The following is a 26,017-nucleotide window of genomic DNA, read 5'->3' as shown; positions in this document are numbered from 1 at the left end:
TTTGGAGCCCTTCTCAGTCTTGCCTCAAGCAATGTTATCCTTTGTTTATCAGGGTGAACCAGGTGTTACCGGACTGCTTTGTCATGGAGCGAAGATGGTGGCGGGTGGGGGGGGTCACTCCCTCTGTTGATTCTCATGTAGGACACAGGCCCCATGACAGACCAGCTGGCAGACTAACTGCCTATGTGCTCAGGTCCTAGATGCAGGCAGATCCCTGGCGTTTTGCACCCCCAGGGATCTTAAGCTCAGGATAATACAGTACCTAGTGATGCTTTTCTGCCCTGGCGGGAAGCGAAGATGGCCATGGGGAGCTGCTCCCTCTGCTGCTCTCCTTGCAGGACACTGGGGAACTTTAATAAGGAGATTCGTTTGGATATACCAGAACAGTGATGATTGAAAAACAAATCACTGGACCAGAGCGGGATGCTGCTTGCAGCCAGAAGCTCATGACTTGTGCGATGCTCTTGGAAGGTGATGTAGCTTTCACGTCGCTCACGGGGCACTCAGAACTGGTACCCTAGCAAGCCATTCCTTGAGGAAGTAAGATCCAGATGGAACGGACATATATAAGGGTCCTGGCTGAGGTCCAACGGTCAATGAGCATCAACCACCAGACTGTGAGTGAAGAGCAGGAGAATTTAGGTTCTCAGCTGAGACAGTTTTGTCTAGTTGAAGGTGTAGATAGTTCTAAGAAGGCAAACAAATCTCATTTTAAAAAACACATTCTAAGCTGGGCAGTGGTGGAGCATGCCTTTAATCCTAGCACTTGGGAGGCTGAGGTAGGTGGATTTCTGAGTTCAAGGCCAGCCTGGTCTACAGAGTGAGTTCCAGGACAGCCAGGGCTACACAGAGAAACCCTGTCTCAAAACAAAACAAAAACAAAAACAAAAAAACCAAAACCAAAAAAAACCAAAAAAAACAAAAAACAAAACACAAACCAAAACAAACAAAACCAAAATGCATTCTTGCAATATTTTCCCATTCACAAAATTTGTGACCCCCACAGGAAACAGTTGTTTCGAACAGCTAACGTGTAGTGTAATTTGTTCCCAGCTCTACTAGCAGGAACAAGGGATGGTGGAAGTGTCATATTGGGCAGACAGGGGCCAAGGCAACCAAAAAGTGTTCAGCTCTCATTTCCTTTGGTGTTACATGCTACACCACAGCACAGCAGCTCCCCCCTCCCCTCCCGGGACAAACATGGGGCAAAGTAAGGAGGTTGAGGAAAAGGACTCAGAAGGATGTCATCTCTGTAGGAGATAGAGGGAGTTCTTGTGGCCAGCAGCTCCAGGCAGCCATTCTTAGGCAGCCCAACATACACGCAATGTCAACAGATCTGTGGCTACTGCAACAAAAGTGCCTTTGTGAGAGCCAGAATTTCAGAGATGGGGATTTTGCTTTTGCAAACTCAGATATGCATGTATATATCAGCTTCCTAGACAAGGCTTTTCAAAAGGAGCCTTTTCTATACCAGAGGTGGCAATGGCTATCCTCCCGAGTGCCTGGCAAGGGAAGGGAAGGGAATGGCACAGATGGGTTAAGCTGGGAAGAGCTGTGCCCAGGTCAGGTCAGATCCACGAGGTTGTAAGAGGGAGAGGCCTACCAGCTGAACTCAGCGGGCCCCATGGAGGGACAGGGGACTAGGCTCCAGAGTCTTCCATCTTGAAGGAAGATTATGACATGTTGAGATACACGAAGAAAATTTAGTCCTCACTATACAACTGTGAAGTTTTCCCCTGAGGAAATAATTTATAAATTAATCTTTAAAAAAGAAAATCAAATGATCTCAACTTGGGTTGAGAAAAGACTTCTAAAGCAGTAAGCTTCTTAAATAGTGCTTCTAAATAGACTGTTTTCCCAGTTTCTTCCCTAAGTTTACAGATAATATATTATTACACCAGAATGTGAAGCTGCCAAATGAGCTCCAGGAAAGAAGTGGCACTCCAAAGTAAATACAGGAACTTGGTTAAAGCTACACGATCAGATATCTTGCAAATAAGACACAGAATTAAAATATCATTATATATGAGACTTAGAGTTACAGATTGGACAAGATAGTCCCACGATGCTGAAATGGAAATTTGATATACTAGTTGATTTGCAAAAGACATTTGGGGGAAATGGAACTTCGAACCTGTCATAGGGAGGAGAAAATGATAATGGAGAAATATGGCTGAAATCTAGAGGTCACAGAAGAGCAGAAGCTAACAGTAAATCTGTGATTGTAGGCAAACGCTTAGCAAGGCAGTACAGTTGTGTGAGTGGCTAGAACATCTGTGAGTGTGAGCAGGTTCTCAAGATTTATTCAGCAGAGAAAAACACCACCAGGCTAAATGCCACGAAACACACGTACAAGTGTAAGTCCTTATGTATGCTTAAAAGAATCTTCTCATGGGAAATCAAATTCCAACAGCGATCTACTTATTTACAAAAGCAAAGCAAAACAAAACCAAATCAACAGATAAACAAACAAATAAAAAAGCGCCATACTGAATAAAGGAATTAAAGATAGGTTTAAAAAAAATCTCATTATGATTCAATTTTGTCACACCAAGTACATACTCCAAGAGGGGTAAAATTGAGCTAACCTTTTCACAGCATAAGAAAAATAAGTAAAAGGCAGGGAAATAAGAACCCTAGGTCAAGTCAATAAAAACAAACTCTCCAGGAGTGTATACCCTATCATGCAGCTTTAAATAATTCATGGGCTAGGAATGGGGAAAAGATTATAGTAAAAATCTTTCATATTGCTATATTATTTCACTTTAACGAGGCAGCTCCCACAACGCGAGACAGAAGGATGTAGACAGATGCTAAGAAGAGACAAGTTTCCTTAGTAAATAAAAATTGCTAGGTACACAAGGAGATTCAAGGTTTACCTAGAAAACATAGTCTAACTGGATCTTCCTCCTCCTCTCCCTCCTCCTCCCCCTCCCCCTTCCTTTCCTCCTCCTCCTTAGCTTTTTGCTGAAGGAAGTTTACTGTAAATCTCTCCTTTCATGGGTAATGCTCAACTTTGCTGCCTTGGAATGTAGATGGGGCCTTCTCTCAGTGTGCTTTTTACATACGTGCAGGGGTTTTAAAGGATATTATGACTTTTTTCTTTCCTATAAACGACTGACAATCAGTCCAGCAAAATCGCAGATCTTAGTTTTTCTAAGGATCAAAGACTGAAAGGAACCTCATTTCCTGTAACAATTCACCAATTGGAGAGAGTTAACTAAAGAGAGAAAGTTCCCCATGGCCATTTTTGGAGCTAATTAAAAATACAGTCATGGATCTCAGTAAAAGGTGATACAACATGATACCAGTTAGGTTTTCCCCCTTTTTGGTCCATCTGTCCATCCCTCCTTCCTTTCCTTCCTTCCTCCCTTGCTCTCTCCATCTTTCTCCTTCCCCCTCCCTCCCTTCCTCCCCCCTCTTTCCCTCCCTTCCTCCCCCTCTCCCTTTTCTCCTTCTCTCTTCCTTTTTATTCCCTTGAAAACAATAAAAGTAAATGTACCCTCCTTTCAAGGAGGTCAAGAGTACACAGTAAATGTCTATTGGTCTCTGACTTTCTTTTCCTGGACCTATATGTAGACTCTCATTCCCACCTCTGTGGCTACTGTTAGTCAGTCTATAACTGCTTTTTGAAATTGTGCTATTTTCATTTTGGACGAACAACAAGAGTGGTATCCATGTTGGAAGAGCTCTCTGAATGTTCTCTGCTGGCAGTCTCGTCCTCAGGCAAGTGTTTCCTAAGCCACTGGGCTAAGACCGTGAGCAGGCTGAGTGGCTGGATATTGTCATATTGGCTACTGGACATAATGGGGCAGATGTCATAGCTTAGGCTCCTGGAGTAGAAGTCGTGCTTTAATGTCCATTGAGCTCTGAGCCAGTAGACAAATACCTAGGGTGCGGGGGTCATACAGCAAATGGCACTACTGAAATTACTTCTACAATTTTTGGTTTGAGTTGTAGATTGATGCACCACTTCTGCACTGTCTTAAAATCTCAGGGCTTTATTTTACTTTTAGGAGATGTTTGGCTTACACTGAGCATGGTAGCTCAGGCCTGTAATCCCAGCACTCAGGAGTCAGAGAACTCAGGAAAGCCTGGATTACACAGCAAGACCCAGTTTTTAAAATGTCATTGAATAACAAAAAACTTAGGATAGTGAAAACTATTCTCAACAATAAAAGAACTTCTGGGGGGAAATCACCATTTCTAACCTCAAGTTGTATTACAGAGCAACAGCAATAAAAACTGCATGATATTGGTACAGAGACAGGCAGGAAGGTCAATGGGATAGAATTGAAGACCCAGAAATGAACCCACACACCTGTGGTCACTTGATCTTTGACAAAGGAGCTAAAACCATCCAGTGGAAAAACCACAGCATTTTCAACAAATGGTGCTGGTTTAACCGGAGGTCATCACGTGGAAGAATGCAAATTAGTCCATTCTTATCTCCTTGTACAAAGCTTAAATCCAAGTGGATCAAGAACCTCCACACAAAACCAGATACACTGAAACTAATAGAAGAGAAATTGGGGAAGAGCCTTGAGCACATGGAAACAGGGGAAATTTTCCTGAACAGAACACCAGTAGCTTATGCTCTAAGATCAACAATTGACAAATGGGACCTCTTAAAATTGCAAAGCTTCTGTAATGCAAAGGACACTGTCAATAGGACAAAACTGCAACCAATAGATTAGGAGAAGATCTTTATCAATACTACGTCAGATAGGGGAATAATATCAAATATACACAAAGAACTCAAGAAATTAGACTCCAGAGAACCAAATAACCCTATTAAAAAGGGGTCAGAGCTGAACAAAGAATTCTCAACTGAGGAATACCAAATGGCTAAGAAGCACCTAAAGAAATGTTCAACATTCTTAGTCATCAGGGAAGTGCAAATCAAAACAACCCTGAGATTCCACCTCACACCAGTCAGAATAGCTAATGTCAAAACTCAGGTGACAGACGATACTGGTGAAGATGTGGAGAAAGAGGAACACTCCTCCATTTTTGGTGGGATTGCAAGCTGGTACAACCACTCTGGAAATCTGTCTGGTGGTTTCTCAAAAAATTGGGCATTGTACTACCTGAGGACCCAGCTCTACCACTCCTGGGCATATACCCAGAAGATGCTCCAACATGTAATAAGAACATTTGCTCCACTATGGTCATAGTAACCTTATTTGTATTAGACAGAAGCTGAAAACAACCCAGATGTTAGATGTCTCTCAACAGAAGAATGGATACAGAAAATGTGGTATATTTACACAATGGAATACTACTCAGCTATTAAAAACAATGACTTCATGAAATTTGCAGGCAAATGGATAGAACTTTAAAATATCCTGACTAAAGAAACAGAAGAGGTTCACAAAAGAACACACATAGTATGCAGTCACTGCTAAGTGGATATCAGCTCAAAAGTTCGGAATACCCAAGATTCAGTTCACAGACCATATGAAGCCCAAGAAGAAGGAAGACCAAAATGTGGATGCTTCAGTGCTTCTTAAAAGGGGAAACAAAATACTCACAAAAGGAAATATGGAGACTAAGTATGAAACAGAGACTGAAGGAAAGGCTATCCAGAGACTGCTCTTGCTCTACCTGGGGATCCAATCTCATATACAGACACAAAACCCAGAAACTATTGCAAATACAAAGAAGTGCTTGTTGACAGGAGCCTGATATAGCTGTCTCCTGGGAGGCTCTGCCAGAGCCTGACAAATACAGTGGCTGGATGCTCACAGCTACTCATTGGACTGAGCAAGAGGTCCCCAGTGGAGGAGTTAGAGAAAGGACTGAAGGAGCTGAAGGGCTTTGCAACCCCATAGGAAGAACAACAATATGAACCAATCAAAGCCCTCAGAACTCCTAGGGACTAAACCACTAACCAAAGAGTACACATGGAAGGACCCATGACTCCAGCTGCATATGTCATGGAGGATGGCCTTGTCAGGCATCAATGGGAGAAGATGCCCTTGGTCCTCTAATGGCTCGATGCCCCAGAGTAGGAGAATGCCAGAGGTGGGAGGGGTAGGTGGGTGGGTGGGTGGGGCAGCACCCTCATAGAAGCAGGGAGAGGGAGGATGGGATAGGGGGTTTCCTGGGAGGGGAAACCTGGGAAGGGGATAACATTTGAAATGTAAATATATAAAATCTCCAAAAAAAAAATTATGTCAAGGGTTTCAGCAGCTAAGAGCACTGACTGCTTTTCCAGAGGCCCTGAATTCAATTCCCAGCAACCACGTGGTACCTCAGAACCAAATGTAATGGGATCTGATGGCCTCTTTTGGCATGTTTATTTTTACATAAAATAAATCTTTTCAAAAAATGATATTAAGGAACTGGTGAGATGGCTTGTGGTTAAGAATACTTTCTCTTGCAGACAATGTGGTTTCAGTTCTTAGCACTCACATGGCAACTTATAACTGCCTGTAATTCTGGTTCTAAGGGATTCTACACCCTCTTCTGGCCTCTGTGGACACCAGTACATGCTTTTTAGACACACATACAGCAAGGCTCATAAAATAATAAATACAACATAATAAAACAAATCTTTGAAAAATGGTATTGAGTTAGGAGAGATCATAGGTAGTGAGGTGGAGTCTGACCTTCCTCCCGTCTTTTGTCTTTTTCTGTCTTCCTTTTGTTTTCAAATACTTCATCAAAAGGCTTTGTTTACTGAAATGCAGGCCTTTGTTTAATGAAGGTAAAGGCTTCTGAGTAAAAAGGGTCCTTGTCATTTCAACTCATTTGTGGCTCTTAGGTAGAACACATTTCTATGGACAGCTTGGGTCCTTACTAAGTAATCTTGTCCCGGAGAAGGAGAATTTCTTGAATATGTATCAGAGAGCAAGAGAATTGTAGGGGCAGATTTTATCTGGCCCACAGAGTACTTCTGATGTCTTGGGTAACATTGGAGTAGGTTTTGTAGGCTGTCCTTTGTGTGCCAGAGAAATTTTCAGCAAGGAAGACAGCAAGATAAAAGGGAAACCCTCTCCCTATTTGGAGATAAAAGCCCTCAAACTGGGGCATGCCAGACTCAGCAGAGAATACTGCCTCAAAGGAAATATTCTCTTTCTTTTGAAAATTCATTATTATAAAGCCATTGTGTGATGAGGCCAGTTGTGTGATTATTAAGAAATAACTAAAAATAATAATGGATGCTTCTTCAAAGGCATGCTAATGCTGCCTGATCTTTTTTGTTGGAGCTGTAAGATGCCCAAGAGGCAGAATCTGAAGTCATCATCTCTTCTCTGTTTTTGTTGTTTTCTTGAGACAAAGTCTTGCTCTATAGCTCAGGCTAGCCTTGAACCTGGGATAGCCTCCTGCTTTCTCTTTTTGAGTGCTGTGATTTAAGGGTGCATCCACCACGCCAGTTTTTCTGTTTAGAAAATCCCTGAACATATTTGAAATGAACAAACATAAAAAATATTTCCTCAATGCAAATCAGACGGATCCCCAAATAATTGCCTAAAGAACAGAGTATGAAGAGCAACCTGGAGAGACATGGGAAGGTTTTCCAAGGTGAGGTACAGGTCAGTGATAGAATGCTTGTCCAGCATGCCCAGGGGCTCTGGGTTTTATTTCTAGCAATAAAAGTTCACTCTCCCCACTCTGTGAAACAAGGAAGTTAAACATAGGCACTGAGTTTTAAAAAATATAACAAAATTCCTATGATAGAGTATGTAAAGATACCGCCAAGATGTAATAAAAATGCAGAATTTTGGCAAGGGATGTGCTGAATAGCAGAATGCTTAAACAGCGTGTGAAAGACCTGGAATTCAATATCTAGGATCACAAACCGCAAAATAATATAAGGAAGCACCAAAAGCAGACCGATAATCCCCCAAGAAACAGTCTTGGTCTTTGAAAGAACTTGTTTGGGCATCTCTATCATTTTGTGCATCTCCCATTTACTGCTGAGCTCTGCGGCAAAGCCCATGAAAATGCATTAGACTGAAACTGGTTTGAAGCTTAGGTCTTAATATGGCAAAGAAGGAGAATGACATCTCCTTCAACTGGCAGGGACCTATCGGAGTCATCCTGCTCACTTGGGTAATCCAATTTCCCCCACCAATACAAGGCCAATGTCACCAAAACAAGGCCAGCGTTGTTTTCCAGCCTGTACTGAGGATATGGAGAAGTTGGCAGAGAGTTTTAAGGCAAATACTTGGGAGCCCAATCATTGCAAATGACTTAGCTTTTAAAATGACATTCTAGGACGAATCCTTCATTCAGAGGAACACTATTTTTCAGAATGCAAAATTACCCCTAAATGACACATATTGGAGTTTTTAATGTTCAAAGAAAACTCCTTGTACCAGATTTTGGGATCAGCAAGTCTCTGAACAAAGTCATGACTTTAGAAAAAGTCTCTACACCTCAATATTAGCTTATGTTTCAATGGTGTTTAAGGCACATCTGTACTGTAGATGTGAGATAGTCATGACTGTGCTTCTGAGGTGTTTGGGAATATTCTAAAAGCCACAGGCCTCTCCCTCTTTTCTTCCCTTTACATAATGTGTCTATGACACAAGCATTGAGTCACTACTTTAGGAGTCAAATTTCAGTCTATCAAATCAATTGAACTGCATGCTTGTGTTACTGCATGCACACACAACATAAAATCACATGCAAGATTCAACTATTAGATCAAAAGCATTTAAATATACAGATGTATTAAGCTTGCCTAGATTACGCTAAGTAATTTTCCAGGATTTAGGAATCAGAATAATTAATTCAAGAGCCAACAAAGTCAAATCGTGAAAACCAGAAACAGCTCACTCCTCAGGCAGCTAAAACCTGAAGCCTGGAGAAAAGCTCTTCAGAAGCACTTTCTCTGAAATCCAGTGGCATGTCTGTTGTTCCAGAATGCTAATGGAAAAGCATAGAGGCAAGAAGGGGGAAGAGTCCTCTCTATGTTGGGGAATTTAGGCTGGATGCCAGTGCCAGGGATACATGGCTTTGGGGGATGGGGGTCTCCCTGGGATGAAGCAACAGTTTAACATATACCCTTGGCCTCTCACATGCTTACTCCCTGGGATCTGCAGGTTCGGGGCCAAAACCAAAGCATTGTCATAGTGCAGAGAGAGGTCTTAAATAATTAGGGTCTGCCAAAGCTCCTCCCCCCCACTCCCCGCAGGGCAACAGCTTTGACTAAAAAAGGAAACACAGTCACCTTTCAAAGAATCCTGGGTAGAATAAATTCTATTCAATGGGATCTTGCAAAAAAAAAAAAAAAAAAAAAAAAAAAAAAAAAAAAGAATTCAAGATCCCTGTGGTAGGTATCAGTCCTTAGTTCCCAGTCCCTCACCCTTTTACAAGGCTTAAGGACCCTATAAACTTTGAAAGTTGCAGTAAAATATTTATAGGGCAAGTCAAAGAAAAGCATAAAACTGTAGTCTAGGTGAGATTTTGACGTGACTAAAACTCTTTTGACCTCTCTTGCTTTTTAAATCAGGATCGTCCAGGTCTGAAGTCTAGTGGTATCTTGGCTCCTTTCACCCCACAGACATAAACTACCCCAGTAACCAGAAGTTTTCTTTCTTATTTTTCAAGATGTGTACTTTAAACATGAAAGGGGCTATTTTGATGAAAGAGGAGAGCCCAAGGCCACGTCAGTACCACAACTGAAATTTCCTAGGTCATTACCTCCTGAATTTTCCTGGGAAAAGGGCTTTGGTTCCACTTTCCACCATGCATGAGAAAAATCTAGAGTAGCAACTGGCATTTCAGGATTTAAGGAGCAATATAAAATAGAGGCCTGACTAGTAAAACCTGCTACCCAAAGCCCCAAGACACTCTTTATTCGAGCAGTGCTGGGGCCCTGGTGGAATTCCAGTGGGACTGATCATTCATACACTGCCTTCCTTCTTCCCTTTCTGGCTAGGACAAGCGAACTTAATGGTAGGATACTATTTGGTGGCTGCAATGACATCATTGAGCAGTGGTCTCAGCTTTAGGAGTGATTTCCAGGCTTAATAAGCATGGATGGGGCCAGAAACATGATCACATATAAATGCATGCAATATCCCAGAGAAAAACGTGTATTTTTTAGAAGTAATACAGCATTTCCTTAGGAATTACAGTGCATGCCAGCCAAGGGTTTTGCTTAAAGAGAGTTTGTGATTATAACAAAAAGCATATTATGAGGCAGGAAGGGGTCAACAACACAGGCTAATGTAATGAGTCTTTTGTTTTTTGCTTACAAACTTCCTGGGAGTGAAATTTAGATCATATCACGGTACTTAAAAGCATCAAAAATAAGGGCACCTTCAGTAAATATATCTCAACAGGTACCTAAATGTATTTTGTGTTGTGTTGGAGACACAGCTCGGTCTGGGCAGACCAACCAAACCAAACAGTGCCACTTGAGGTTTATTGTATGAGAGAAGGGCAAAAGTGGTGGCAAAGAAGAAGCAGGGGTGTGGTGGGGGGTGTGGTGGGGGTCAGAGGGGTATTTTTGGATAGTGACTAGTCTCTCCCAGGTAAAGGTGGGAGGTGAGCCAAGTGCATTCTGGGAATGTGTGGCAATAGCCTTGGCAACAAATGTGCAGGTTCCTGTGGCCGAAGTGTGTTGTCCCTGGGTTCGGAGCCCAATCTGCAATGCTGATACCCTGATGCCAACATGCTGTGCCCTTTAAATTGTCCTTTATTGTGACATGTTTGCCCAAAGCTCTTTAAAATGTTTTATTTATTATTAGGGTGGTTATGGCTATACATGCATATTTGTGTGTGTGTGTGTGTGTGTGTGTGTGTAACAATCACAAGAAAATATTCAGGGATTCTTATCCTTTTCCCATGGCTTCTTAGGATAGAACTCAGCCCCTCCGGTTTGCAAGCTGGGTGTCCCATCCTGCCGAGCTGCCTCACAGGCCCCTGAAGGGCTCTGTGAAGCTTGCTTTCTCCAAGTGTCACCTCCCCAGGGCTTGTGTCGACTTCTTCCCTGTTTCCTATTTCAGACATTGTGTGCTTGTGATCATCACTGTGAATGTTCCCACAGAATATTGTAGCCTGGCACAGAGCAGAAAAAGAAAAAAAAGCAAAGCCTGAGGATGTGGATCAGTGACAGAGCGGATGACCAGCACCCCTCAGGACTCCAGAGCCTGCTGTCAATAGCAAAAGAAAAGAGAAAAGAAAACATTTTTAAAAAGAAAGAAACAAGCAAACAAGTAGATGGCATGGCCTTGGAAGGAGCTGCCTTAGACCTGCAGTTGCACCCTAGGATACCAATGCAATGTCCCACACAGGAGCTTCTGAAGTTGTCAAATCTGCTTTAAAACACTCTGGTTGGTTTTAAGGCTCACACACACCTTTCTACTATAAAGATTTATAACCATTGAAGCTATTCTAAAAGAATGAGCTCCTAGATCTGGAACTCTTGAAGAGGAGGAATTTCCAAATTCTTAGCACTCCGATTGTATCACTGTGAATGAGCACAGTGGGAAAATATTGCCTAAGACTGTGGACTGCTCTCTGACAGGGCCAGCACTTGCTATGACAGAGCGGTGAACTTGCCATTGTGTGGGCTTCCTTTGTTTGGGAATGTTTGACAGAAGCATTTTAGATTTCTCAGAGCTGTGGGTTTTGTGGTGGTCATGGTTATTAATGAGACTGGATATTGCATGCAGAACTGTGAGTTCTACGCAGTCTTAACAAGACACTGTCCTTGGTGAGTCTTTGAATGGAGGTAATTTTTCTCTGCAGTAGCATGTATGCATATATATGCATGTTCTATATACATGCAATCACATGTATGCTTTGCTTGCTTATTTTAAGGACTTTATGGGACCTGAGGGAACCCAGAAGGTAATCTCATCCTCTCTCTACTCTAGATTGGATGACAGGCCAGTGGCTAATGTTTAGCTGTGTGCAGTCTGGATCAGACCCTCGCTGAGAAGTGATGAGGACCAGCAGGTGGAAATGCACTCACAAGCCCACTGCTCAGTGCTCAGCGGTGGCTCTGCTCAAGGCTGCCCTGTGATCTGTCAGAGATGCTTCTATCTCAGTCATCTGGTGTTGGAGACAAGCAGGTCTGGCACCCATCCCTAGAGCAGAAGGGCTCAAACTGGACCCAGGCTGGAAACCTGAAGGGCAAGAGGCTGAGTTGGCCCAGGGTGTTAGGTGAGTGCCAGCTCAGAAGGCCAGCTTTTGGAGCTGGGACTCTCTGGAAGAGCCATGCTGGTAAGCATGGAAATGCTTCTCTGAATTGTAATCGTGTCAACTCCAAGCCTTCAGTAAAATTTTCTTTGGGGAGATTAAAGGCAGAGCTGTGTCTGTACTTGGAGAGCTTGTGTGGGCAGGCTGAATGGCCAGGAAAACCAATTTGGAGTCTGCCCCAGGGCTTTTGTGGAGTCACACAGCATCAACTAGCCCTGGGAAGTCGGGTAGCAGGAGGGATAAGAAACTTCTCCCAGGACAGGGGGGTGGACAGCCTCTGACAACTCTCAGGGATTCTCCCAAATGTCCATTGAAGAGAAGTACCGAGTTATTTCTCAAGTCGTACGGCTGGACTTCAATGCCACTTTCATTTAGAAAATTAAGGAAATGTGGTCCTTTGGTCATCACAGGAGGGCATAGGTGCTGTCTGGGAATAGCTTGATTCTCACTAGAATGTGTGTTCTGCCTTTTATTTAGCATGGCTGCTTCTCAGGAGACTGAGGAAGAACCTGCGACTTCATTTTAGTTGAGTTTAGACATTCTCATTTTATATGATTCAATCTCACAGTTCAACTGAAACATTTATGTTCAGTGGTTCCTTTGGATGCTCAGCTATAACCTGTCCTACCCCCTTCACGGGTCTCTCTGTCTCTTTCTGTCTCTCTCTCTGTCTGTCTCTCTCTCTTTGTCTTTCAGAGATTACTCACCGGTGAGTCTTTGTAGCTGAAACCAGATTCTCATCAAATTCCTTTTCCATTCCCATCACTCTGGTCCGAGTCACAGACTTTACTGCTGGGCCTCTTGTCCCTAACAACACAGGTTGGCAGGGCAAGACACTTTTACAGTGTCTCTCTAGTTAAAGTTAAAAGTATAAGACTCAGATCATGCCTGTTGACACCTGCATGGCTTCTTGGGGACTTGAGAAAAAGAACTATACAGAAGCCCATTCTTTCTTTCCTCAGAATAGGTTCCGTCTTCATCTCCAGTATTCTCTTTTCAGCATCTTGAATCATTTGCTAGTGCGCCCTTTCCCATGATCCTGGCTCCAGAATACTCATGCTTCCTTCTTAGGGTTTATATGGTAAACGTTCTCAGTCCAATGTCACCTTTTTGCTATGTCTTTAGAGAGGTCTTCTCCTGACCGCTCTGTCCAAAGTAACCTTTCTCCAACCTCAGTCTTTTTTTCCATTATTCTGTTATTAAAAAAAACTTAGTGTAAGCTCAAGGAAGTGGCTAATGTGTCAAGCTTGTCTGTCGAATTTACAGTGATGTCCTTAGCATCTGGCACAGGAGACGTCTAATAAATAAGTGCCAAGTTGATTAAGCAGTGAGTGCCTGCATGGACATGAGAAAGACACAGTAGCATAAGCTATGTCAAGACAAAAGACAGTAGTGACTGTGGAGCTGGTGTATGCACAGACCAAGAAGATGTGACTGTACATGCAAGTGGTGCATGCATATATACACACGTGTGCAAACATGTACACACATGTACATACACACACATACACGCACACCCTTGGGGTCAAGTTTTTTTCTGAAAGCTTCTTTGGTAGGCACTGACTGGTGCCGCCTTTGTCTTTGAGGTCTAGCCACTTCATTCACAGTCAGTGTAGACTCTTATTCTCTAACTCTTTGTATGGATTCTGCCCCTTACCACCCATTACATGGTCTCTCCATCAATTTTCCAGCATCTAAACCCGTCTAGCCCAGCCCCCATCCCCCTCTCATGGCCATTCATTGATTTGTCTCTGTTTTTTTTTTTTTTTTTGCCTCCAGACTGAATTCATAGTCACGGTGTCTCACCTCTTCCTCCAGTCATTTCTCTAGATATGACTCTTCAACCTCTTCAAGTCCAGTCCACCTGACTTACGACTTGGTAGCTGTCCTTGGAGATACCTTTCTGGGGGGATGTAGAACAAGGGGTCCTTGGATTATGATTCTAGTGACTCAATCTTGTCTCCCAAATGCAAATGGGATTGCAGTCTTGTGCCATTCCCACTCTGGAGACACTCCTGATTGTAAAAATACTCAGTCTCTGTTTCTTTCATTCCCCGGAAGCTGCTTTACAAAAGAACTCCTAAGAGCATAGAGTGGGACAGATAAACACATTTCACCACATCAGTGTAAACACAGAGGGCTTTCAAAAGTGACTACTGTGTCTTCACTTTAAAAAAAGTATTTGACACAACCAAGGTGCTTTACAAGCAGTGTCTGATTTAGCTGGTGTCACTTTTTTTTTTTGACGACAAAACCAAGTGATAGTCAATAGTTTTCTAAGGGATAGGTCCTCAATCAGGACATAGTTTATGTCATATTAGTGATCCTGATAGTTGTCTGGCTTGCTTATCCTGATTATTTAAGGATAGAAGAGAGTTTAAATGCAGTTTATAAAAAGCTTACTTTTTGAGAGTGTCCTAGGGAAGGATTAGGAAGCTGGGTCTGGAACTATGCCTGGGTCCCATTGACCAGTCTGTTCATGAGGTGCTGGTGAGGTGTTTTCCTGGGCCAAACACCCTAGCATGTGGAATGAGGTGGGTGGAGCGACTCATTAGTGGTGATGTCACACTCGAGGCTCTCTCCTGCTGTTGTGTTCTGATGCCCAGGAACAAGGACTCCATAAAAACATTCCTCTCACTCAAACGGTCCATTAACCTTTCCAAGCTGGCTAATGATTAATGCCATTAGCTTAGGTGGGGACAAGAGCTTCCCCAGAGGGGACGGTGCCCACAAGGAGATAGGCTGTGAGACTTACGCAAACCCAGCCTGCTGTTGTCAGTCTGTCTGGGTGTGGAGATAATGGCTTGACTCTTGCCATCAGTGACTTTTATTACAAGCATTATTAGGCATCTATTTGTTTAGCACCTGTCCTAGTATGGAGGAAAGCAAACCTAAATAATAACACCAAGTTTACCCAGACTTAACCATGTGGATATCACCAAAGGTGTTCTGGCTCTGTGGTTCTCAAAGCAGAATTATAAATTCACCTTGAGAAAATGTATAGGACCTATTTTAATTTCTTTCTCCTTGGTCTAGATCTATCAGGTTACACTTTTACAGCTAAATTTTCCATTTTGAAAATGACCAAATATCAACAGTAACACAGGACTTAACCCAATATGCTCTGCTCATAATTATGGGATAACCCAGAGGATCACGTAGAAGGTAACAAGCAAAGAAAATAAACTCATCATTGAGACACCCCTCAAAATTAGGAACCACCTGCTATAACACCTGAAGTACCCCAGCTAAGACTGTGGTTGCCGTTCACTGCTATATCAACGTTATATGCATGTGGCTAGTGATATACTCTAGTTACCTCTGGAGGTCTCTAAGAAAATGAGGTCATGATGTTTTGTTCCTTTATGGTACCTGAAATAATTTTCATGGAATGTTCATGAAGGCCCGAGGAGGAAGGTTGTGTTAATAAAGAAGAAAGGCAAGTCTTAGAGGCCATAAGGATACCATAAATAATGAAGACAGGCTGCAGTCAGAAAGCTTTAATTAATAGTTCATGTACTTCAAGACAGCGCTCCTAGCTCAGTGCTGGCCCCAGCTGGTTAATGATGAATAGATGTGAAAGAAAGAGCTGGTTTCCCCAGGGTGCCACATGGCCCCGTGCTCATAAAAGTGTGCCAAAACCAGCACTGGCATCACCATCTCATGATATTCTGAGCAATGTTGTGAGGCCCTGCCAGGGTCCTTGTCTCTGGATGATGACACAGCCAGAATCCTCGGCCAGCTCCAACATTTCTCTATACCACAAAGCCAAGCCATGTCAGGTGTGTTAAAGCTTTGATTCAAGCCCCATCTGGAACTGCACGTGGGGGATGCTCTCCTCTTCTGCATGGGTACCCTTGGAAGGAGGCCTTCTTACAAGCCGAACACTGGGATCTATGGTTGCTTTGATATTTTATCTCTAGGTCTTGCTGATCTCAGGGTCTTCTAATGTCCTGAGTCAAGGATGATGCTCACAGTGAGACAGGCTGTGAGACCCAGGCTGTGAAACCTAGACTGCTGTTCCCAGACTGTCTGGGTGTGGAGTACGAAGTGAAACTTTGTTAGATACCCAAGTCATTACGTTTGTTTGTTTGTTTTGTTTTTTGTTTGAAAGGGATGAGAACTATGGGTTAGTGAACTATTAAATTGAGTAATAATTATGCCAAGATCTTGAGAGGGAGAAAAAGGGGGAGTGTATGGTTTTCTGCTGCAGTGCTGTTTTAATTGGTCTCTGTGGCCACCAGTGAACAGAATATTAAATGTGCATGCAAGCACTAAACTTAGAAGCTTGAGCAGAAATACAATTATTGAGTCATATTAATCTGTTTGCCAGCCTCTTCCTCATCTGTCACAGCCTTTGAGCCTTAGCAGCCTGGGTGCAGCTAATGCCACCCCTTTGCTAGAGAAACAGCTGAGGCAGAGTACAAATGTCATCCACACAGGGGTTGTGGGCCTGAGCATTACTGGGCACACAGCTTACAAGCTCAGTCACTCTGTCTGAGGTGAACTGGCTGTGTAGAATCTCCTCAGGAAGGGAAAACAGGTATCTACAAGGAAGATCCACTGTTTGTTGCTGGTCCTCTGCTCCCTGGTTAGCAGGCTCCAGGAGGCCAATCCCACTACCAAGGATAGGGACTGTCCTCATGAGCAGGCAGTGTGCATTAGATGGTGGCCATCTCTCTCCAACTCATTCCCTCAGCAGTTAGACAAGTGGCAGGCAGTCACACTGCTTTTATGTTTTGGAGAACAGGGATAGATGTGGATTAATTAGATAAAGGGAGGCTAGAGCAATGGAAAAAGCCACGAGTCAAGTTCACTGTCACAGACTCCCAAAGAGTATCATTTGTTTGGTTGGTGGCACTTTGGAGGGGACACGTTTTGTGCTGAGCTGTAGAACCAGAAGACTGAATGACAGCAGCTGGTATCTCAGGCTGTTTTATTCTGTCTTATATGGCTGTCTTCCTCTCTACAAGCTAGCATCCCTGCCTTGAAATTTTGTAGGTAGGTTGGAATGACCATGACTGGATGAGAATCAGTAGGTATCCTCTGTACTAGTGAGGACAACTTTACTTAATTTGTTTTCACAGCTGTATAGTTTTCCTCCACAAGACAATCTATCACACAGTTTAAGTGTTTTCTAGAGCGTGGATAGTTTGCTATTTTTATTTTATATCCATTATATTTTATAAACAAATTACTGCATGTGTATGTGAGTGTACATATGTGTGTGTGTGTGTGTGTGTGTGTGTGTGTGTGTGTGCGCTTCAAACAGCAATATTAGATTCATCATATTTCTGGAAGTGATATAGCTTGGACAGGAAATGTCAACAAAGTCCTGTGCTGAAAGTCTAGTCCATTGTACTCCTGGGAGCTAGGAGGCTATTGGGACTGCAGCCTTTTCCTGTCTCTCTGCCATGCTCCCTTGCTACTATGAGGTGGGCAGCTTAGGTCTAATGTGTCCCTACCATAACATTCTGCCTCACCATAGGCCCTGCACCACTGGGCTGATGGGACACTGACAGAAACCCCTGACTCCCTGATGATATGAAGCACAAGAAACCTTTCCTCTTCAGAAGTTAATTATCTCAGCTATTTTGCCACAGTGGTTGAAAACTACCTGAAATTAAAGTTTTGGCAAAGCCAACCTTTCTCTGCAGGAGGGATGTAGAGATAAACCTTTTCAGGCCTTTCTCTTAGTTCCTAACTTTGCTGAGAGTCTTTGGTGGTCTAGGCCTGCAGACACACCCAACCTGGTGCCTGCCTCCATTGCCTCACAGGATTTGGTATGTTTGTCTCTATGTCTTTTCTCTCCTTACAGGAACACCAATTAGACTGACTTAAAGCCCCCTGTTAATGCCTCTTCACTGATTGAATTGGCAATCGGCTATTCTCAGACTCTGGAGGAGGACATGTTGAGAAATTACTCAATCCCAGAAGTGAATACTCTTCCACTGGTTCTACACCTTTCTCTCTCTCTCTCTCTCTCTCTCTCTCTCTCTCTCTCTCTCTCTCTCTCTCACACACACACACACACACACACACACAATTAATCCCAACTGTGTTAAAAGTTGGCTTTGATGAACTGCTCTCTCATGAGCAATGTGTGAGAGTTGATGTTGGTTCAGTTTTAGTGACTGCTTTTACTGGACTTATAAGAAAACATTGCCCATCTAGTGTTTGTGAAGCAGTACACCTGTGGGGATTGATTTGCATTTCCCCATGAATACATATTTGTTTTCTACCTTAAAAAAAATACCTTAGACATTTGGCTAACTTACTTGTTTCTTGGCTTGTTTGTCTTTTCCTTAACTTTCTGAAGGAAGTCTCTGCCAGTTTGTACAGTCCAAATTTCTCTTTCAGTCCTAACTACTTTATGATTGTTGTTATGCTTTCTAATGGTGGACATAAAGAAAAGAAGTTCTTACTGTTAACCATGAAACTTTTCAATTCTGTAGCCATGTGTCTTTTGGTTGGTCATTTGAGTTGTTTCCAAATGTTTGCTATAACATGATGATCTGACTTGCAGATTTGTGTGCAAGAAGGTTCACTCAGAGTTCCCCCTTTCCTAATTTACCTCCTTTGAATAAATTTCTAGGTATAATTTTGCTAAAATTAGAGTCAACACATTTCATCTCCTTCCTCAGTTTCTCTCTCTGTCTGTCTATTTCTCTGTCTGTTTTCTATTCAGATAATTTTATCTCACCCCAGTTCTGGCTTCTTACACATGTGCATAGATAGCCCTTCACTACTCAAGGGTCTGACTGCCCACCCTGGACCACTTTTTTTTTACCCCAGGTAACCTAACTCTCCACATTTATGGCTTTGAGATATTGTTTTGTTTTGTTTCTAGACAGGAGGGAAGGAAAAGGCATTATGAAGAATATATATGAACATATACATATTTTGAGAGGTGTTTTACAACCATTTATTGAGAAATCACTAACACACACCTGTATCACTTAGATATATGGTGAAGCATCTTTGTCCTGTGGAAATTTCTATCTTTCTCACTGTTGTACTCTGGGCTCTGGCACCTAGCAGACTTGTTTAATGGCATGTGTAAATCTATGCACATTCTGAATCATTGTTACCAGCTGCTTTTTATCATGAACAGAAATTCAATATTGTCAGCTGATCAGTTGATGATGACACAGACTCTAGTCCAGGCACCATTGCTTTGTGGGGTCAAAGCTTCTGAGGGAGTCTACCAGTCTTTCTTTCCTCAGTATCCAGTGCACAGTTGTGTGTGTTAAATTTCTGTAGTGATTTGCAGCACATAAACAAGACAGTTGGTCATCACAGCTTTCTGTTTCCAAAGTGAAAGGCAAGACTGAATTGTTCGAAGTGAGTCTGGTTCTATAATTATGCAACCAGAAAGACATATTTTTTTCTGGTAGTGGGCAACACAATCTGTCCCAGCTGGCCTAGATGCTGGATGTGCTTGTTGGCAGCTAGGAACCCTTGGAGGGCTCTTTAACTTCTACTCTCAACTATTTCCTTATTTGTGTAATGTGGAGAATATCCAGCCACTGTGGTCTTGCAAGGCTTAAATCATAGATAATGTGTGTGAAATCCTTGGGACAATGTCCTGCACAATGGAACAATGGTGATGTCTTGTTGGATGCTTTCTGTTATTGCCCCCAGCAAGGACCCAGGCTTCAGAGAAGTTAAGAAATGTCTGGTTGCATCAAAGTTCTTTACTAACTCAATGAAATGAAAACATACTTCTAAAAGTGGAGGAAGAAAAATGCACCTTGATTGCTAATTCCGTTACAGGAATGGTGCTGCCTCTTGATGTTGCTTTTGCCATTAGGATGAGTTTTGATTCCTATAAATCTTTTCCTGCTTTGCTTGGGAGTAGCAATCCAGAGTGTCTGCCTTGATTTCATAAACACCAGTGTTAGATAAGGACAACTAAGCAATGCCACCCACCCTGGGCAGGCTGCACCTCTATCAAAGTCCCAAAATATCCATGGCCCATTTCTTCCTTCTCTTTGGCTTCCTTGGTTCCTGGCTCACCAAGAGCTGCTTTCCCACACTTTTTGATACACAACCAGAGGGCAGTAAGGTGTGGAGAGTATAAACTAGTTCATGAATATCACGTATTAAAGCAAGATGCTGCACAGGAGGACACGGCCACAGTACACAGTCTGTTGTAATAAATTCTAAAATGTGGTAACAAGGCACGCATGGCTCGTGCTGGCGTTTCTGCAAAGAGAATCATGGATGACTGTGTGGTGTTGATACATGAGGTTTTGCTGTCAGTTCAAGTAACCAGCAGTGGAAAGCTCTGCAAAAGCATCTGTAGATTCGGAAACAGAATCTCCTCGAAGTGTTCATGAAACCACTGCTACATCGAGGCAGAGGCTTTCTGAAAAAGACTCCTACATGCCAGCAAGCAGATGAACCAAAAATGTGGAAAGAGTTTGAAGATCATCCTGTAGATCAAAATTCAAGTTATGTGCAAGATTCTCCATCCAAGAAAAGAACGCTCGATGCTGACATCATCTTAGAGGAAAAACACTCTGAGGATGATGGAGGTGCTTCAAAGAGAAACAAACTGTGGGAAGACAGAGCCTTCCCGTGGAGGTCCTAAGCAGAAAGAGAGAGAGAGAGAGAGAGAGAGAGAGAGAGAGAGAGAGAGAGAGAGAGAGAGAGAGAGAACTGCAGCCTCTGGATGCTAGGCAACCGCAGAAATTTCAGAAGCTGAAGGAAGGACGCAGCTTAGCTGCCCAGTAAAATGAGCTTCAGGAAGTTGGCTTGGTGAAGTGTAAAGTCAAATTTTTTACCTAAGAAACTTTAATAATTGGATTAAAAGTATACTTATTGGGAAAATTTTAGAAAAGGTATGACAAAGAAAAGACTGTGACATTACTGTTCTGGACCTGGGATGTGGAAAAGGTGGAGATTTGCTCAAGTGGAGAAAAGGGAGACTTAGCAGGCTAGTGTGTGCTGATATTTCTATGCAACAATGTCAACAACATTACAAAGACATGAGATGTCGTCGTGATAATGAGCATAGTTTTTAGTGCAGAATTTAGAACTGCTAGCTGTTCAAAGGAACTTTTGCTTGAAAAATTCCGTGATCCAGAAATGTACTTTGACATCCGCAGTCATCAGTTTGCTTGCTGTTACTCCTTGAAGTCCTTGGAGCAGGCTGATATGATGATGCTTAGAAATGCCCGTGGAAGGCTTAACCACTCCCAATAGCTTCGAACTGATAAGACGCCGTGAAGCTTCAGAAACAGAATCATTCGGAAATGAAATATACACTGTTAATTTCCAGAAGAAAGGAAATTAGCCTTTATTTGGCTGCAAATATGACTTTTACTTGGAAGGTGTTGTGGATTTCCCTGAATTCTTGGTCCATTTTCCATTGCTAACTGAAATGGCAAAGACGTGCAATATGAAACTAATATATATATATATATATATATATATATAACATTTCCGGAATTCTATGAAGAAAAGATTAAGAACAATGAAAACAAAATGCTCTTAAAAAATGAATGCAAACCCTGGAGCCATATCCTGCAAATGAGAACTCTAACCTTGCCTTTGAAAAGGTGGGTGACTACGCCCATGCGGTAGAGCGCATGCAGAACAGTCAAGTAAGATTGCCTCTGGGAACCCTAAGTAAGTCCGAATGGGAAGCGACAAGTATCTGCTTGGTTTCTGCCTTTGAGAAGCAGCAGTGAGCACCCTGCTTTGGAGCAGCACTCTATCCTTCCAGATGGAGCGGACCATCTCCGAGACATTTGACGGCTGTTTATTTTAATAGTAAGTTCTACTGTACAGCATGCTGCCACGAAGTCCAGTGTATAGATTTGACATTTACTGTCTGTGACAGGTTAGCATACTGTGTGTACCTAAGTATGAGTCATCTTTAAGATCTATTTTTAAGTAATGTAAGAATTGTTTCCCTCTATTGGCAAAACTATAGCAAGGTATGTCAGAGCAACTGACCTCTCTAGTGCTGTGAGGTGCTGAATGTGTTTACAGAGCTGAATTTACAACAACTGTAGAACTGGCAAAGGAACGCTAGATTGCCACTGTGCCCTCATTTCAAGGTTTGTTACATTGTTTTTTCAAGATTTAATGGATTGTGTTCTATATACTTGAATGTAAGTGTTCAATATAAATTGCTAAAGTTATAAGAGCTACCTGGCTAGATTTTGACTGTTTCAATAAAAAAAAAAAACTATTTGCAAATGCACCACAATTCTGAGACTCTATAGAAAAATTTAGATGGCAGCATAGAGTTAACATGGAATGGTTTGATATTCTCTTTAGGATTTCTTACCATAGCAATTAGCATATCCAATTATTGATGTTGTGATAGGCGCGATTAACTTTCTTCGTTGGACAGTGATTCCATGGCTAGATTTTCTTAAGATTTTGTGAAAATGCCATGTCCTAATCCTGTTCCATATTGTTTTCAAATGGATGTATGCCCGTGCAACAGGACCAGCACGGGGAGATACATTTTAGATGGTTCCTCACCAGTAAGAGAACTCACTAATGCTGGATCCTTCCAGGTCCCAACACGCAGCTCCTGCCTGCCTCTCAGGACTCCCTAAGGGAGACCCCACTGTCTAATTTCCCTTTCAAACATTCACTGTTGAGGCGTTAATGGTATAGTGGTCGGCATGGCTGCCTTCCAGATCTTTACTTGCCGTCTCACAGCCATCACGATTGTCATTAATTTGTCAGTTATAGAGCTGACTTCTAGAACTGAGGCCACACCGAAGAAACTTGCAGCCTTTAGATACATCGAGAAACTTAAGAGCAAATACAAAGATGGCACTTTCTATAAAAATCTATAGTACTTGCTTTAAAAGTAGACTCAGGGCCAGAGAGATGGTTCAGTAGTTAAGAGTTGCTGGCCGCTGGTGGAGAAGACCAGGTTCAGTTGCTAGCACCTACATGGCAGCTTACAGCCATCAGTAACTCCATTTCGGGGGATCTGACATCATCTTTTCGCCCCCCCTGGGCACCAGGCATGCCCATAGTGCATATAGATAATGTACAGGCAGATACACACACATATAAAATAAAATAATTATTAAAGCATAATCTAGTTTATATATAGTCACTATTCTTAGTATTAGAGAGTAGGTTTGGTTCTGGTGCAGGGGTTGTGGGTTGTGGGAAGGGAAGGAATGTTCTTGCTCTTAGAAATTTAGGCTCATGTCATTCCTGGAGAAGTACCAGTAAGTATTTTGATGATGTGGTGTTGAGAAAGCGTTGTCACAATTCATGATCCTAGTCAATAGGTGATACATCATTTTTAGTCTCTTTCTGCCCTTCCCATTCCATCCTGTGGGTCATTTTTAGGAGAGAAGAATTCTTCAAAGGGTGGAATAACTGATGCTATCCCAAGCAGCAAGAAGAGAAATGTGGAGTTCCTAGGCCCTTCCCCGAGGGCCTAGGGTCTAAGATGGGCTCTAGTCATTATACCTACTGTCAAAGTTCCCATGATGTCACCCTACAGAAACAACTCAAGCAGCTGCCTATTTCCTGCTGTGCTCTTATCTGTTGAACCTCCATCCCTCCACCGCTTCTTGCAGAAGTTCATGACTCAGGATGGATTCTTGAGGACAAGAATGGGAAAGGGACCTTTTCCATTGTTTCTTTCAACAAATAAGACTTTGCCCAGCATTCTTGAAACCTAAATGTTTAATTTTGTCATGGCTTGTAGTACCTAATGAGAAAGGTGTGGCTTTTTATTGCAGCATCCAAAAAGAGTCCCTTCTCTTGGGTTCAGTGATGAAAATGGTTCAGGCGTGTTCAGATGTGCCCAGGCCTGCCACACAGTGTATGCTCAGGTTATTTCCAAATGAACATCAGGGGCTGGGGACATGGCTCACAGCTTAAGAGTGCAACTTTCAGAGGATTGGAGTTTGGTTCCCAGCACACACATCAAGTGGCCTAGAACTACCTGTATTTCCAGGTAAAGGGACTTCAGAAATCTCCTCTAGTCTCTGCTGGCACCTGCACATACATGCAGATACCTATACATAAATAAAAATCAAATGAAGATCATGTGGGCCATTTTTGGGAATGATACAACTTGAACTGGAGACAGTTGGCTTGGGGACAGAGCTGTACTGCAGTAGGACCTAGAACGCTGACATGGAATTGCTTGGGTCTAGAATTTACTCCGGAACAGTCCAGGGTATAGTGTTGATGGAGAGAAGCTGAGGAGTTGTCAGTCTCTCCTCATCCTTCTGGTAACCTAACCTGTACTGTACTGAGAGCCTCAAGCCTGTCAGAGCTGGCTCACACACCACTTCAGTGCCTCCCGAGCACCTTAGAGACCAACTCTTAACAGCAAGAGAAGACTTCCTGACTCCCTCTTACTCTCCGTGTTTTTTTTTTCTTAATAATCCTATGCTCACTTCCTGTCAACTGGTTGCTTGTTCTGCCTCTTGACCTGTGGTTAACTTTATTTAATCCCATTTACAGTATTCAAGCAGAAAGCTCTCAGATTAAAGGTGTGTGCTAAGGCTGAGGCACACCTCAACTAAAACCAGGTTTCTGTAGCAAATAACACAATGTCAGGGGTCACAATATGATTAAATATCCTGCAACATATGGGAAGAGAGGGAGGAAGGGAAAGAGGAAATAAGGAAGGGAGGGAGGGAGGGACGGAGGGAGCAAGGGAGGGAAGAAGGAAGGAAGGGAGGGAGGGAGGAAGGGAGGAAGGGAAGAAGGAAGAAAGGGAGGAAGGAAGGAAGGAAGGGAGCCCAGACCTTGCCACATTTTGTGATAGTTCATCCAGAACAATTGCATTGCTGGATAATAAATGCATGAGCTTTGCAGAGCTTAGGGACAGCAGCTTAGCCACTGGTTTACACCTCAGAGAACAAAGGAACAAAGGTGCGCGCCAGAATCAAAATGCTCCCACTAAACAGGCCATCCTTCCTAGCATGCTATCAAGGTTATGAAAACCAATAGTGCCTCTCCTGTTTTAGATACAGAGGAAGGATTCCACTGAGGCTGAAGACCTAGGAAGTAAGAAGTACTGTTGTTTGTCAGTTCTTTTCTCCTGTATTTTAAGACACATGGTCTTTTGAAAGCGACTTAAATTTGTCCCAATGATTTGGAACAAGGCAGAAGAGTATTAGAGAGGGATGTGGGAGGGATGGTAGGGTGGCCAGCCCTCAAAGAACATTTCCTGCCTTCTGACCTTAGATTTCTCCTACGACTTCTCATAGGAAGCCATCACCCTTGGCCACTCAGAGCTACTGAGGGAAGAGGTAACACAGGTTTTGTCAAGGAGAGACAATTGAACTCTTCTGCTGAAAATGCTGGCCAACAGCTGGTTTGGAGAAAGGTATCATGAGGTCCCCAGGAAAGGGTCCTAATTGCCCCCCACATTCATGCCATTTGGAGCAAGGATGTGACCAGGCAGCATAGAGATGCCACTGGGATGCCACACACGAGGGATGCCATACCCCACCTGCTTTTGTCTTCCTGTATCCTCCTCCTGTCCTTGTATGAGTGTGTCTCTGCAAGTATACAGTCTGTAAGCATGCTCATGAGAAACTCACAGAGCCAGACTTGCTTATCAGTGCTGTGTTGGACTCAGCCCCATCTTCATTTTGGTGGCCACAAAGGACCCCTGCCAGCAAGTTTCCAGAGAGAACATTAAGCTGTGGACACAACAGCAGGACTACATATTCAGGATTGCTTGCCATTTTGTAGTTGTGAGGTCTTTGTCTAATTGTTTCACTTTATGAAATTCTGCCAGATTTGAGAGGAGCAAAGGAGGCTGTCTCTGAAACCTGGATGTATAAATCAGGGCTACCAGGGGAAGTGGCATGCAGTCACTCGGCCAGTAGCCACA

General features: G+C 42.9%; 1 pseudogene; it reads left to right on the top strand.

Annotated features, from left to right (window-relative positions):
* The first annotated feature begins 389 nt into the window (after nucleotides 1–389).
* Nucleotides 390–21,863, top strand: LOC127664582 (mRNA cap guanine-N7 methyltransferase-like; annotated as a pseudogene).
* Nucleotides 21,864–26,017: the final 4,154 nt, after the last annotated feature.

The sequence above is a fragment of the Apodemus sylvaticus genome, chromosome 14, assembly GCF_947179515.1.
Source record: "Apodemus sylvaticus chromosome 14, mApoSyl1.1, whole genome shotgun sequence".
Taxonomy (NCBI): Eukaryota; Metazoa; Chordata; class Mammalia; order Rodentia; family Muridae; genus Apodemus; species Apodemus sylvaticus.
This window is presented reverse-complemented; position numbering and strand designations above follow the sequence as displayed.